The sequence below is a fragment of the Molothrus aeneus genome, chromosome 7 (genome assembly GCF_037042795.1).
Source record: "Molothrus aeneus isolate 106 chromosome 7, BPBGC_Maene_1.0, whole genome shotgun sequence".
Taxonomy (NCBI): domain Eukaryota; kingdom Metazoa; phylum Chordata; class Aves; order Passeriformes; family Icteridae; genus Molothrus; species Molothrus aeneus.
The window spans coordinates 32,785,716-32,802,676 of record NC_089652.1 but is presented as its reverse complement, the minus strand read 5'-3'; the positions used below and the strand labels follow the sequence as shown (position 1 = coordinate 32,802,676).

At 40.3% G+C, this 16,961-nt stretch overlaps 1 protein-coding gene across 2 annotated transcripts in view; it reads right to left on the bottom strand.

The window, feature by feature from the left end:
• Positions 1–16,961, bottom strand: part of THSD7B (thrombospondin type 1 domain containing 7B) — a 299,199-nt gene that overhangs the window by 245,458 nt on the left and 36,780 nt on the right. Inside the window, exon 1 of one of the 2 annotated variants that reach the window (XM_066553614.1) lies at positions 14,127–14,230. The exons of the other annotated variant lie outside the window; for it this stretch is intronic. The gene's annotated coding sequence lies outside the window, so the exon portion shown is untranslated. Of the gene's footprint in view, positions 1–14,126; positions 14,231–16,961 lie in introns of those variants that run through there. 2 annotated transcript variants of the gene reach the window in all.

Genomic DNA, 16,961 nt, shown 5'->3' with positions numbered 1-16,961 from the left:
CAGGAGCTGCTTTCTGAATGCGCTGCCTTCATCTCAGCACTCAAAGGGTCAGCAAACAGCAGCACGTCCCTGGGAGTAGCAGCCTCCTGCCCAAAACAAGGAGTTTCATTCTTTGGGCAGGACTACAAAGATAACTGGCTGCTGCTCCCCACTGAGCAAGAACAGAGATTACATTAAGTCAGAAAAAACAGAAATAAATTAGACACCATGGCATGGGCTCTAATCTCCTCCACCCCAGCAGAGCTCAATAGATTCCACTGATTTAACACCACAGCAATGCACAATAAAAATTTGTCTGTGTGCCTAGGTTTGTGTAACACAGTTTGGAACGGTAGCTGCTCTGTCCTGATATGATAAAAAATTATTGCACAGGCAACATATGCTATCTGCAGAAACATGAATAAATTGCATTATGAAGGCCACCAACACTTCACATCAAATTTAGTTACATGATATCTCAGCTCCCAAATGTGTCAGCATGGCTAGCTGTAAACTGGCAAACACAGATGAAAAAGGAGAAAAAAAATGAAATTTATATTTAAAAAATTGATTTCATTGAGACTAGTCATTAAATTCATGGAATTGCTTAAATATCATAAAATCATAAAATGGTTTGGGTTGGAAGAGACTTTAAAGCTCTTCTCATTCCAAACCCTTGCCATGGGCAGGGACACCTTCCACTGTCCCAGGTTGCTCCAAGCTCCATCCAACCTGGCCTTGAACACTTCCAGGGATGGAGTAGCGACAGCTTCTCTGGGCACCCTGTGCCAGGGCCTCACCACCTTCACATTAACATATTATTTCCTAAATATGTTCAAGGCATATGCTTTAGTCTGAAAAATATCTCCCTCTTCCAAAATTATCTGGATTCAGTCAATATCCTTTATAATCCAGGCCTGGCCAGTTCATAGTTTGCACTAATGGATTCTCTTGAAATTAAATAATGAGGTGCTGTTTCAATATTTGGAGGATTAGTCACAAGCATCCTTGTCACTCTGTTTGGTTGGTATGGAATCTTGTTTAGAAAAACAAGGATATCATCATTAGCTGTAATGGCTGGGAATATCCAGGCAGCCTTGAAAAAGACACGTGCAAGTTTTCTAATGATCATAACTACACATTTACATTTCCTAATCCACTGCTAATTCTCTTAATGACATAATTTAATCAAACTAGTTTTGAAAAGCAAACTTATTTTAGAAACCTGCATTTCTGCTGAAAGCATGGCATTCCAGGGACAAAATGCTGGAAATAAGTAAACATGTACGCAGCTGACAAGTATCTTATTGCTGAAGTGATCAAAATTTAATTTAATTTTCACTCTCAATGGAATATCCAACAGCCAAATTCCAGTCTAATCCCTGCTTAGCTAGAGAGGGGGAAAAGCCTCTGGGAAACTTTTCCCATTTTCCAGCCACTGCTGAGCAGTCAAAGGCAGGTTTGGTAGGCACTGTGCTAGTCCAAGACACATCAGAGTCCTCAAAATCATCCAACACTAAAAAATAAAAGACTGATGGTCCAAATTTGACTGTACACTCTCACATAATGCACAGTAAAGAAGGGACCAGTTGTTCTTTCTCCAGGTCTCCAAGGGGCAGGGGTTTCTCCAATCCTTCTGCTCCATTTCTATGGTTCAGGCAAGCTCAGCCTGGCTCTGCTCCAACATGGATTTACAACGTATTTAATACTGAATTTAGAAAAAGATCAATTTAAACTGATCCAAACCTGAGACATGATTTCAGCTTGTCATACATCAGTTCAATTCCCCCTGACTTCACTGGGAGTTGTGACCTTTCCCATCATGGGTAAATCTGACCTACTTTTTTGTATGAGATGGGAATGCTGACAAGGACACCTGGGTAGCTCTCTCCATTTCAAACACATGATGCAATTAGAATAATCCCAAAGACTTTGAATAGCAACAACAAAAAAGAAGAGCCATTACAGATGATATGCGTGGCTATAAATCATTTGGCAGGTGTCTAGCACAAAGATAAGCATCATTAATCATGAATAAATTTTCTTAATACAAATGTAAGTAGTAACTGTGCAACTGTTTGCCTGTTCCACACAAACCCACCGCGTGTGATATCCCAAGATAATCTGGATGTTTATATCATACTCTTTATCCTCAGATAAAGAGGCCTTGCCTGCTCAGAAAGCTGTTATCCAAAAAGCTAGCTCTATTCTAAAGCAGCAGAATGCCTGACTTGTAGCAGCAAAGGCTGATCACCACAGACAAGAACTGCTGACCATCCCTGGGGGAGAGATTTCCAAAAAACCACAAATGCTAGTGTTACAGGCATGGAGTGTAACAAAATAGAAGTGTTTGGATAATCACATATGCCAGACTAGGAACAGGCACTCAAATGTAAGTACCTATGTGCCCAGTCTTTTATTTAATGATGAACATAGTTACACTAAACTTCCCTTACACTTCCATGCCTAAAACACACCCTACGCATTTCTCTCCTTACACATTTGGAGGGACACAGTCTTCTGGTTAAAGCAGAGGCACCCAAAGTTCACTCCACTTCCAACTCTGCCAGAAGCTTCCAGTGTAAAAAGTCACCCAAGGTCACGCTCCGACACTAAAGCTCGATTCTGCAAGCGCTCCCCGTGATTTCAGCAGAGTGACTTTGCACATATGAGAATGGTAGCTTGATTTTCTATACCTCTACTGCCTCACCTCCAAACATTCACTGAGAATATTTGCTCTTCTTCCAGGAGTATTTGAGAGAATCCTGGTTAAAAACATACAGAGCGAGTGAGCGAGGTTTATACATCAGGCTGACAACTGCCTGACAGCACCTTTACCACTTTTGTCCTAAGGGGTCACTTACTGGGAATCCAAACATTAACTTGCACCGTTCTATGGTAATTTGCTACAATAACTGTAAGGGTAAATAATGCCTGAAAAAGTATTTAGTGTTCACACATCTTCATAGAAAAGACCATTCCAAACAACGAGCACAGTCTCAACCAGCCTGCTTTGGGCAGGAGGAATCCTGCACAACCTCCAAACCAGCAAAGCTCAACAGAAATTTCATGGTCCATCTTCAACAACCCTCCTCAATAATCCATTGCTAGAAAGCTCAGTAAGTCATCACTATCATCACCAGTTATATTTGAAAGCTTGGGTATCTTAGAGATGTTCATAGTCAAAACAGTAAGAATATATTAATTATTTTCCTTTATTCTTCTATTCAGTTGCATCCAATTCTTGTTCCAAAGCTACAGAAGACCCAGGAATTTAAAAGCAAACATATGAAATTACTGTACTGCCAATTAATTGCTTCTTAACATACATCAACCTGTTTGGGGTAAAAAACACGAATCCTAAGTTTTCCTCCTTCAGTCTCTGTACAACCTAAAAATGTAACAAAAGCAGGTTTGAATTTAGAAGCTTAATTATAAACTTAGCTAAGTGGATTATAATGAAAGATGTTCCAGCAAGGGAGCTCAGACTGATGCATTATGACTACATTAAGGAAAACACCAGAGAATAGACTTTCCATCAGTAGAACAACTTTAATTACAACAGTGCTGGAGCAGAACTGTTCTGTTAAACAATGCTGCTCTTACTTCTCCTTCACTCTGAGTACTTCCAATGCACTCCACGGGAACACACTTGACTTCCAAGAATATAAAGTGAATGGGGTTTGCAGACTCTTCCCAGGAACCTGGTTCAGGAGATCAGTTAAACACATCTGAAGCAAAACTTGCTTTATTTGCACACAAACATGGGTGATTTACACTTGGCAGGAGACTTCCAAGAAAAGGATTCCAGAATTTGTGCAAGGCACCATCCTGTCCATGACACAGCCACCACAGCCCCCAGGCCCACTGAGAGCAGAAGAAATGATCTCAACAACCAAAGAGCTCCCCAACATCTCCCTCTACAAACTGCATTCAGTGTGACCCGAGTGAAATCCAAGCCCTGGACTTCTCAATGGGATTTAAGAGCCACAGACCTTTTGGTGTTGTATCAGCACTCAAAGTAGGGTAATTTACCTTCACAAATGTTCTTCAGGCCATTATCATACCCCTTGCACCAGGAACAAGTGCAGAGCAATTAAGATCAAAATGCTCAAGACTGTCAATAGGCTTCTCTCGTGAACTCAGGAATTGATTTTTTTTTTTTCTGAGCAGCAGAACAGAGAAAGTGTCCAACAACTCAACAACTTTTAAGTAACCTTTGCAGGCTGCTCATGCACTTTTATATATTTAATTAAATACAAAAAAAAGGCTGCAGAAACTCCAATCAACCATCTCATCAACACACCAACAATCACCTTAGAAACTAACAAAGACCCATTTTTTGGGGGATAAATAATTTTGGGGGGTTATTTTATCTAGGTTATATTTACAACCCTTATACATTATAGCTGAATGCCTCATGTCAGCCTTCTCAGCCAGCACAGCAGAACACAGCCTGGAAGCTCAGTGATTTCTTCACATTATAGCACATCCTTTCTGTAACAACAAAACTTTATAGCTTTGAGGGACAAAAAAAGTTTCTTTTTGTTTATTTTTCAATGGATAGAGAAAAGTTTGAGTCTATTATCAATACACTGCTCTGCTGTAGCTTTTATCATTGGCAATGGATGAACTGAAGGTCCTTTGAAACTCAGCTGTATCTAAGAATTGCTGTCACAGTTGCACAGATCTTGGATTACTGTTAAATTGCAATTAAACAAAGGCAAAGGGAGCTGGCACTACTTCCAACACCATTTCAGTAAATGCTATTGCAAGTTTTTGTTCAAAGAGGATTACTCTCACTTCACTGGCAAAGCATTGCATATAATGCACATTCAGCAGTATAATACCATTTGAAAACTAGTATTTGAAATTATTTTCCTTTAAAAGGCAAACCTGGAAATCAGACTGAGTAGAGAGCCATGTCCCTACTTTAGCAGCAGGACCATTCACACGGAAAACAACAGAAAGGTTCAAAGTCACCAATTACAAGGCAGCAGAGTTTCAAAAAAAGAATAAACAACCTCATAACCTCTGCTGCTGGAACAATGGCAGATTTCCTGAGCATTTCCATTAAAGTGCTTTCAGTTCAGAAATTAAATTGCTTTACTGCAGTGATTTTCTTCTGCATTCTGATATTACTTTATATTATTTGACATTAGTACAGCATCACAGGCTGTAGGTCAGAGGGTTTTTTTTTTCTCTCCTCACTGGAATATGGCCACCACGTAGAGTTTATCAATCTTAAACACAAGGTCAGAATAATACAATCAAGTACCACCAGGCATATGAGCTCAGCAAAGACTTGGGCTCTGCTTAGCAGGGAAGGACCATCTGCTTCCCTGCCACAGGACTGGTGTAGCTGAAGCTTATCTCCAATTTAAATTGTTACATTCTACACTTCCACACATCAACCAGAGCGATGCATGCACACACCAAACCCCTCACCAAAGAAACCACTGCAAAGAGGCAGAAAATCTTACCATTTTACCTGTTAATCAGTTCTGGGGAGACTATGTGGGCTTCAGTGTTGAACTTCTAACCACTGGTGACTTTGGCTAAAATAGCCAGCCAAACATGCAGAGGCCACCCTCAGTACTTCTTACATGTGCAATTTTCCTTCTGCTGTAACACACACTAAGAATCATTTCTTTTCCACAAGATCTGTGCCTCTATTTGTAGGCAGTCATTAGCATTTTGCCATTTGCACTACCTAGCTGTAGCCCATACCCAAATGAGCTAATAAGAAGAGACACACACACACACATCCACAAAATAGATCCCATTTCAAAAAACTCATTTCCAAAGTGCTGAAATAAACATTTATTCCAATGCGTCCTCTGCCATCAGCTGTTTATTTCAGTGCACCAAAGAACAAACTTGTAGGAAAGGAGAAAATAAAGAGCACAATGCATGGCAAACACTGAACACACAGGCTCTACAGAGTTCATCAAGCCCTGACACTGGACTTCTTCATTTCCTATCAGACACCATCCATGAAATCTTGTGATGAAGTCTCCTATCACCAAGGCTTCATCATTGCTACAAAATAAAATTCTGTATAAGTCAGGTCCCATGTCAGAATATGTATTTTAAATAATTACACCTGGATTTGTCAAAATTAATTAAAAATATTTTGTGATTCCTTAATACTGATTCATTGATTTTCCTTCTATTTACTTTGCAACATTGATGTTAGTGGGCCAGGCAGACACTGTCACAAAAGGGTTAAGAAAACCATATTGCTAAAATAAAAAAAATAAAGATTAAAAATTAAATAAAAAATAAAGCCTTAGTGAAGGCTAAAAACACATATAAAAAACACCAAATATTGGTATAAAGAACCTCTAAAATTTGCTTCCTGAACACACACAGATGCCAATGTGCACAGACTGCACTCTGAATTCAGCTTTTACTGACTGCCACACAAACTCCAACTCACCAAGAGCAACACAGTGCAGTGGTATAAGGCTTATACTGAAAAGCAGCATCTGCTTTTTAGCTGGAATTCATTTTCAGAAATGCACGAGCTGCTCCTTTTACCAAACTTCCTCACACTGCCACATATAGGACTCCAGGGAAGTTTTCCAGGCCTCCTTTTCTGCCATGGCAGTACCCAGGATTGATCTGCCTCTGCAGAAGACACCCACAGCAGCCCAGTGCCACACCAGCACACCCCATCACCCCCTCCAGAGAGGGAAGAGCACCAGGCACGTGCTCCAGCTCAGCTGGCCCTGGGATGTGTGCCCAAAACTCAGGCATTCCCAGGCACTTGGCAAGAGCTGCAGAACCTGGTGTAAAAATGTGTGGTTTCCTACCAAAGCCCATTCATAATACCTGCACATTTATCTAAAAGTGAACTTGCTTCCAACCCAGGGTTAACTATGCACGGCAGCAACAAAAAGCTCCAGATTGTCACAGAGGCAGTTAGAAAGGATGGCACTACCCTTCAAAGCAATTGGAGCAACCAGCTGAGTAAAACCATAGATCTAGTCAGGAATTCTGTGATTCTGTTACCTTTCCCATTCCCATTTATTTTCCCCTGTTGCTGGCTATAGCCCCTCCCTGTATTTTATCGCATAGGAAAGTCTTATCTTTTTAGGGTGAAAAATATCTTTGCCCTGAACACATTATAGTATGATTCACACAGGGGGCCCTGACACTGTAGCAGTATTGACACAAAAAAATAACCATAATGATATGAACTGCTAAAAGACCTCGCTGTGACACTGTTTAAGCAAGGTCAATTGCCTGTGCAGGTTGTTCGTACCAGAGTTCACGTTACATCACTGGTCCCATCATCCTGACCTTCCCTGCTGTCATCCCCATCACAGTTCAATTAAGAGAGGAGTCCTGCAGTGGCTTGATGAGCATCTGCTGCCTCTACCCGGCAGTAATTCAATAAGGGAACGCCATAGGAAGAGATAATGAGAAGTCAGACCAGTTGTTCTGTCTCCCTCCAGGACAGCAGATGAGTTTGGTTTATGGGAAAGAGCGTGACCTATGAAAATTATCAGTTAATTTTATATTTCAGAGCCTCAACATGTAACTTAAAGTGTTGTCTGGTTTCTCTGGTGGTGCTGCCCACAAGGATCCAGAACCTTAATCAGGTTGTTAATCAGGTGAGTCCCTGATTAACAACCCTTCCCACACCAAAAGGATTAATCTTTTCGAATTTTCTCTCTGCCAGTTCCACCAAATAAATGGTTCCATTCATGCATCCAGCAGTGGTTGGTCTGAGCTAAACAATTAAACACCTGAGCAGAGAAAACGGGCCAAAACTACTACTGAAGTAATTCAGGCAGAGTGAAATTCACACAAACATCAAACCTGGATGAAACACTTCCACAAAACAAAAATCCCCTACTGTAGATAGTGTCAGCCTGGGTCTTCTCTCCCTGCCCCACAGGACACACTGCTCACTGGTGTCCAATTGTTATTTCTGCCTCCATTTTCTTCTGCACCTTTCCAGCAGAGACTTCCCTTAACTTCCACCTATCCTCTGACTCTCTCCTGTTGCTTTAGGAACATTTATTCCATCAGCAAAAACTCAGAGCCACCTACAGTCCTTCCATCTCCTCTTCCACCACTGGATGTAACAGGGACTGTGTCTGAGGGATTTGGCTCTGTGTGGATTTATTTTTGCCTAGTGATTGTAGTGTCCTTATGAGTTTTGCAGCTTTATTTCAACAGTCTCATTCACTGAAATAGGACATTAATTTGATTTCAAATACAATTTTCTATTTTATGTCTCCTTAATATCATTAAGGCACAGATTTACTGAAGATGATAGGCATGAGAGGAGGAAAAAGGAAGATACATTTCCTCCCTGAGTTCTGCAAGGTGATCAGTGAACCACAGTGAATTTACACAGCTGCCCATTCCCACAGCTCCACATTCACAGCTTCATTTCTCTCAAGATCAGCTTCATTTGAGCCATGTCCTTTCCCATCACACAATCATCTGCACTGCCCCAAAGACTGCTTGCCTGCTCTGGCCACTCTTCCCTGTGAGTACAGTCATCAGGGCCGTTCATTCCTCATTCCCAGGACAAGACAGGTTGGCACAGCCTTACTTCAGCCAAACCTTCTGCTCAAAGTAGGGCCAGACAGCTGTGACTCTCACAAGGTACTTGACACTGTCCCCGAATTCTTTGTTTTCTTTCTGTTCCCAGCAGAGAGCTCAGTCTGCCAAGCTCATGCAAACTGACATGAGATCTGAGGCTGTGGCTGCCCTCAATCCAAGTCCCACAATCAGGACTTTCCTCCATCTCAATACATTTTCTTTTCTCCATTCAGTTCTGCCACCTGTTTCATCACCTGCTGCACATCTCCTCCTGAGCACCTTGTCCTTAATCCTCAAATCCTTTCTATCCTTTGCCATAATTCTCTCCCATACTAAACTAGTTGAGTTCTTCCAAAAGGCAACAGATATAATTTTATTACATCTACCACCTTTTCTCAGCTTGTTTACTTATACCTTTTCTCACCCTACAGCATTTTGCTCCTCCTCCTAACTAGCCCTTTATTCACCTGCATTTCCCTTCTATTTTCTAATTCCCTGGGAGTCATTTTCATCACTCTCACATATTCTTCTCTATTGTTTTTTGCCTTTTTTTCCTCCCTTGCAGAAGCTTGGAGAGGAAACACTAGACACAGTACACTATATCCAAAAGAGGATACTATAACAATTTTACAGTTACAAATAATCAGCATTTAAGAAATCCTGGAATTAAGGTTGCCTTGCAGGAATGTATTAAGATAGTCAGGTTTCGTGATTATATCTATTTTTACCATATTACTAAAGTCTATATTAAAATACAATTTAAATCTATCTTTGACTTCTTTTGCTTTTATCTATTCATCACACTGGCTTTCAACCCTCTCTTAAAGCCTTACTCATACTTCTCTTTGAAACAGGGAGAAAGTACCTGTAAATCCAATAACTGCAATTACAGAAAATGTTATTTACTTTACTCTTAGCAGCTATGTGCACCATTAAAAAACAAAAAAGGCTTTTTTATTTAAACATATGGGGTTAAATAACTCAAAATTTGATAACCACAGTATGGAGTAGATTCTATCTGGTTAAAGGAAGAATAGACATGGCCTATGCAACAAATGCTGCTAGAGAAATTAGTCATGTTCACTGGCTACTTTTGATTTAAAGCTGCATCTCAGCCTTTATAGCAACACAAAACAGATATACACCATATATAACATATATAACTATATATAGTCAGTCCTACAGGGCACACCTGTAAGCTGCAAGCAAGGCATATAAAACACTTTCAGGAGAAGGATGGAAAACAAACTCCAGTGCCAAGACCAACAGGGGTATTTTAGGAACCCAGCAGTAGGAGGAACCTGCTGAAATTCCTCAGTTCCAATTATCCATACTTGACTTGCACTTTGTCCACTGAAGTTTGGGATGGTTACAGCAGAAAGATGTTCAAAAACACATCTGTCATACTAGCCAAGGTAAACTCATCAAGCTTTTGCAGGTTAATATACTTCCCTGCTCACTTTTTACACTTTTCCCCATTAGCTGAATTAGTAAGTCAATTAATGCATAAAGCCTTCTGTAAAAGCACACCCAGATGGATGTTTACCAGACTTCAGCCTTCCTTTCTATGTGTTTCAGAATTCAAATAAAAATTGAGCCAACCTTCTGGAGAAATCAGTGCTGGCAGAAGCTGTCTTTGTGGGTTCACACTAAGAGAAATTACCAGCTTTTGCAGTGAAAAAGCTGTACTTATACCTGAATAAAATAGTCCTGCTAACTGAAAGTATTTAGGACTTCTTTTAGAAATGCTCTCAGTATTAAAATCTGCTTCCAGAGGCTTGAATTCCACATTATTTGAACTATTTTACATTCCTGCAGCATTTTCTTCCTTCAGAAAGATGGGAGTCTGAACTAAATACAGGACTTGATAGCAGCAGTAATCCAATATATCTGATTACATAAACAAATCTAAAATTAAATTAGAATTTAAATGGCAGAAATAAATATATTGCAAGCCCTGAGCATTTCTTTAAAAATTGGCCTACCAGGCAATATTTGGAAGAGGCAGTACAAGAGCTGGGTCATAATTCTATGGATATTTTTTTCTTTATGTGGTAAAACTAGCAGGGAACTGGGTTACAACTAGAGCTAAACTCCACTTACTATGTAATTTTTACTCAGTACCTGAGTCCTTTTCTAAAGGACTGCAATTGCTTTGAGTTATACAAAAAGATTGATCTGTAGAAAGTGGAAAATGTCTCCTGTCCTACTTTCAAGAGTGGGATTTTGTCATGCCAGCAAATGTTTTGTAGGATCATTTCAACTCTAAGAGAAAGCGGGAAAAAAATAGAATTTTTGTCCTGTGGGAAGAATTTCCTCTGAACTACAGGAAAACACATATTAGCAAATATAAATACACTTAAAATCATGGGCTCTGCTTTTCCTCTATTTGTTACTTTTCCTGCTAAACAAATTTAGCAGTGATTTGGATTTGGTGTTAATGAATGCCAAAAGCAACTTGGCTTCCTCTTGCCAAGGACCTCCATAAACTGCAGTTCAGCAAAACAAGACAATCTTCTTATCCTATGTAAGAGCTCAATTAAATCATCATTTTAACATAATCCTATTTAGTGGCTCTCACATTTTTGTCCTGATGCTAGTGATGTTAATGGCTTTAAAAAACAAGGAAAGTAAATATGCAGAGATAGAAAGGAAGGACAGAAGAGAGGAAAATGCAGCTTCTGTTGCACTGAAGATCATTTGATGGCAGAAAAAACCAAAATAACAGCAAACCAAAACCAAGGAACCCCAAACTCAGAAGCATGGAAACAGCCTGCACAGAACATAAAATCCAACAGTTTTCCTGGACCCCAGCCCAATCTTTCAAACACAATATAATTGTGAGTTGAGAAAACTGCTCCAACCAAAGACTTTCAAGCAATTTTCCAAAGTTTTACTGCTTCAATCTACAATACTTACTTAGAGGTCAACACCTTGCTAAGGAAATCAATTATTATTACAACAAACATTCAAAAAACCACACAAGAGGGCTCTAGAACACCCCTGGAATGCACACAGCTCTTTATGCAGAAGCACTAATCTCTCAGAGTACTATGTAAATTGGTTAAGCTTAAGAGTTGCATTTAAAATTATCCTCAATATCCATTACAAAAGAGAGGTACCTACCCACTGATAAATTAGCAATTGTAATAAGGGACTGTAAGGCTAAGGGTAAATTGATTGTTGTTCCTAATTTTCCCTTTATTTTAATCCAAAACTCTCCAAACTGCAAGAAATAAAAGTACAGGCAAGAGGGTGAGCAAAAAGCTTTTGACTGCATATAAAACATCCAAAAATAGTGCTTCAGTATATTTCCATGTGCTGGAAACAGCAGTGAATATCATCTATATAAATCTATTCCTAGCAGAGGTTTTCAGCAGCATCCAAGACTTGAGAATCAATTGTAAATTTGTATTTTAGATTAATCAATAAGAAAAAGCACAAGACACGCTTTAAACAATATGCAGCATTTAGCAGGCAGATAGAGCTATGCACCACCTCATACAAAATAGATAGAGACATTATTACAAGCCATATATTTTTAATCTTAAGGAATTTATTTGGGAGGAGCTTAAAAAAAATGCTTTTAGGGAGCCACTTGAGGAGGTTTGTTAGTGATGTGAGCCTCTGCCAAGGATGAGGGTGCAGGAGGCACATGGGGGATCTGGCTGGTGCCAGTGGCTCCGTGGGGAAGGCTGGAACCCACCCACACACCCACACACAAAAGGGAGGGTTTCCCACAGATCCCTGTGATGTGCCAACACCTCCAGCAGCTGAAGAGCTGCACTGGAATATCAATGTGTGCCCTACCTTCAGATGAACGAGCTGCCAGCACCAGGGAGAAAAAAGGCAGGTTCACAACGACACAGAACGTAGAGAAGCTGCAGACTCCTTTGGCAAGCCCACCCTGAGAGAAGGTCACCTCAGCAAAGCCATGAGGACTCTCCAGGCTCAGATCAATGCTGCCAGGCTCGCTGAAGCAGCTGTGACTCTCAACACTCAATAGTCCACAAATCCCACAGGAATAAGTGACAGATGTCACATCTCCCAGGAGTGAAATGATGATAGCATATACTCAGGAACTGATGGCCAGCTCAGAGGTGCTTCTCCTCTTTGCTGGCAAGATTGATGTCTGGTGTGTCTACAGGGGAGCAGCACTTAATCCATGAGGGAACATTATAGAGACACTGATAGCCTATCCTACACCAACAAGAAAAAAGGACTTTTTCTCCTCTATTTCTGGATTAGGCCAATTGCTATCAGATATTTGAATGATGACCCTGGGAAATGATTCCTTCTCTAACAAAACTTGTACCAGCATCAGAATCAGACTGAGCAAAACCACCATCTCATTCTGATGCCAGTTTGACAGATTGTGGAAGTGGTACACCAGGGTCAGGGAGGCACCAAGACCCCAGAAGAGGGCAGCAGCATTGCTCCAGGCAAGGGAAGGTCCTCTGACCCTCTGTAAGGTGCATCACTTGAGATGAAACCTCTCAGGGATGGAAGTGCCAGTAAACAGTCATGCACCAGCTCCAGCGAATCACCTAAACATTTATCTGCATGGTTTTGTTATCTCTTGGCAGCCTAACACAATCTTGCCATGCCCTGCACACTCCACCAGCAAACACTGAACCTTAACACAATCCGTGATCTGAGACAGAACAAATGTTCCCATTTTTGTGGTATTTCAGCGCACACTTTATGCACCCAAACTGATATACAGACACTGGAACACAGGGAAAACACTGCTCATTTCCTCCCTTCACACATTTGCTGTATTAAATATCTTAATTAATTAATGGAAAACAACTTGTAGAGAGAAATAAGTCTGAAGTTGACTTTCCCTTTTGTCTCACATAGCATTTCTCATCAGAGAAAAGACAGAGTTGCTCTCAGAGCTAAAAATAAACATAATATTCTAAGAAAACAGGTAATTAGGAATGAAGTTACAGCAATATAACTCTGCTTTTGTACATATACACTTCTCTAAGTATCCTCATGCAAGTCTATACCTTAACAGCTCTTCAAACACACCCACCAGAATCTGCTCAACATCCATGCCTGTTTCCATTCTAATCAGGTTTCTGTAAATTCAAAACCCATTCAAAGGTAGTTTGCTACTGTTTAATTAACTTCTGAACAAATAAAGAGATACCTGTTTTCCCCCAAAATTTTTAATTTCATTTTTGTAATAAACACTGACACTGTTTAAGGAGATCACTGTGCACATCCAGTCTTACTTCCTGCATTAAACAGACCGAAGACCCATCCTGAAAATACATGTATCCATGCCAAAACTTCTACTGAAGCTATGATGTGTACTTTAAACATGGATCTCACTTTGCTTTGAAAGTGTTAAGAGTAGGGAAATAAGAAATTGTGTATTCATGTAAATTCTTCTTGCAGTTAAACATCATTTATAGCTATAAATTTGAATTTTTAAGTACCAAATTAACAAACAAACAGGTTTGTAAGCAGTGAACCCTGTCTCTTCTGTACATTTCCATTCCAATGCAGCAGTATGAGTCTGACTGATGGGAAAAAATGACTGGGGGGAAAAAAAGAAAAATCATTCTAACCTTTTTAGGACTACCCTCAAATGTGACCAGTGATTTCAGGTGCTCCTTAAAAGACACAGCAAATGGGCTGGGATTGCAGAAAGCAGGTGATGAGAAGCTCCAGAAGCCAGACTCTTTTACAGGCATCTTAGAGAAATGAAAAAGAAATGTATCCAAAATTATTCACATTACATACACTACTGCAAGCTCTCTTCTGATTGCCTTAGGGGGGTTAGAACAGCAGCCTGTGAAAAATAAGCGTCCATCAGGCTCCTTGTGATTTCCAGACACGCTCAAAAAAAAGGTTATGCTTATATATAATCCTGACATGCCAAGTGTTATTTGGGGATTTCAAAAGACATTGTAATGATCCTAATAAAGGCCATTATATATTGCTATAGGATATGAAAAATAATAGGATAGATTAAAAATGTTTTTTAAAAGCCCAGCTTGAGCAAACACCTAAGCTTTTGTAAAGAAGTGACTCCCTTCTGAAAGGACCCAGTTTAAAAGTCTGCACTAGAGGAGAGGTGGAAGAGGAAGGAGAAAAAACCTACAAAAATTATGTCTAGACAGATCTGGTACATACACTTCTTAATTAGTGTAATATATATGAATTTTTTATGACAAAAAAATCAACTTCTTTTAAGAAAGAAAATCAGTATGAATTAAAAGCTCTCTCTAAATCTTTCTTTAAAAGCCTACAATGAGCACTAGATAAATCCTGTATCAAAGGAATTTATGCCATTTGATATGAAGTATTACAATACTGGACCTGGGTCTGCCATCGCTGAACTCAAATGAAATTTTTTAGCAACCTAATCCACTTAAAACAAATTCCTTGGTTAAAACTTGTTTCACTTTATTTCAAGAAGGAAAACTGCCTTTCTGGATAAAGCCCTGGAGCATGTAATGTATGCAGATGTGCAGTCATATACATAAAATACACTCATTAATGTACTTACTGAATGTGTTTATTAATAACCCCATTTCCCACAGCCTCTCAGAAACATCACAGCAAGAAAACACATACGTATTGCAGCAAAGTGCAAAGATGGAAGGAAAAAATCCATCAGAAATCAAGTTCACACATTTATTTAGCATGACATTTCAGTGCTCCAGTGCCTCAAACATAAAAGTGGCCTCTTGCATCTCAAGTTGGGTTTCTGATGTAAAACAAAGTATTAAGAAAATTATCAAAATGAAATCTGAACAGTAGCTACCCATCCTCCTTGCTAAAAGTTATGCTCTCATTTTAGAAGCAATTAACTCAAGCACAATCCCATCAGAGAGGAAAATGTAAATCTTTATTTCCTTTATGGTTTTACCTAATTAAGGAGGTGTCTCATGGATGTACTGAAGCCTGGATTTGTATGGATGCTCCCTAGATGCTTCCCTCCAGTTTCAACACAACCTCAGCGGGTTCATCAGCTCAAACTCCTCCTCACACCCCCACTCTCCACTCAGGTAGCAGCAATGGATGGGATGCCCACCACACATGGAATGCTCACCACACACAGGGTGCTGCAGCCTTCCCACCTGTGGGAGCAGTGAGTTTGTGCCTGCTCCAGGCAGACACCAGCCCCCACTCCACAATTACAGAAATGAAATTGCCTTGGACACAACTACCACCATGAAATTTGGTTCAGACCATGCAGCAGAACACAGGCACGCACAGTCCAGGCTAAAAATAAAATTTAATAGTACATTACACACAAGCTCATAATCAATTAGCATATATAATTTGGCAACACATTCTATATTATTTGATACAAAATTGATTGTCTGCAACTGGCATGATACAAGACCTACAATTAAAATTAATCACTCCTACTACAACAGGAAAAATATTTCCTCCATATTCCCCCTACAGTGCACCACTACTTTGTTTCTTTTCCTTAAGGACCCAATCTGTAAATTCTGCTACTATATCAGAATCTCCTTTATCTCAGAAGAGGAAGTTTTGTCTCTTTCATGGTGGCAACATAAAATCTGCAGAAACCACCTTGAATGCATCCTAAGAGATGCTCAGAAATCCAACAGAAAATTAAAAGCACCTGAACACATCTTAATGCTTTAGAAGAGCACAGTGTAGGGAGAGGGAGGAATTTTTTTTTTAATACAAACCTGATGTTTTACATTAAAATACCCAGTGCAAAACTGCAAGACAGGACTGTGGCAATGCACCCTGAATGAGCATCCAGACCAAGATCCAGAGCCCCACAGAGCCATAGGGGCACAGATGGTTTGAACTAACATCCACTTCTGGATCTGCTGGTGCAGGTGAAGCTCAACAGAGAAAACCCAAACCTGGTACTGCTGGGGTGCTGAGGGAGGCAGCAGCAAGAGCCCTGTCCTTGCACACCTGCAGTTATGGGGTGGATGGTGGAGCTCCCCAGGCTGTCACCCGGGTGCCCTGGAGCCTCCTTGCTGCAGGGACCCTGCTGCCACCCCAGGGCAGGAGCTCCATGAGTGAGCAAAACCCAGACTTTGCCTCTGCCAGCCCCAGCTGCTGCTCCTGGGGTGCCTGAGCACAACAGCAGCTCTCCCACACCAAACTGCTTTCCCTTGCTCCTCACAGCAGTTAAGCAGCACACAGAAAATTGAATCATAAGGGCAGACAAATAATACATCACACACTCCAGCGCCAGGAAATCTTCCTGTCTTTTGAAAGAAACTTACTGCTGAAGCCTTAATTTGAGGGAATTGAAAGCCTCATAACAATTTATGTTGGATTAAGGTTCCTGCCCAGTTAAATGCCAATAGTGACAGTCCTAGATGAGTTCCCATCTTATGACCAAACACCAGCCACATGCTTACAGGCACACTGTATTTATCTGCTTTCCCTCACTGCAG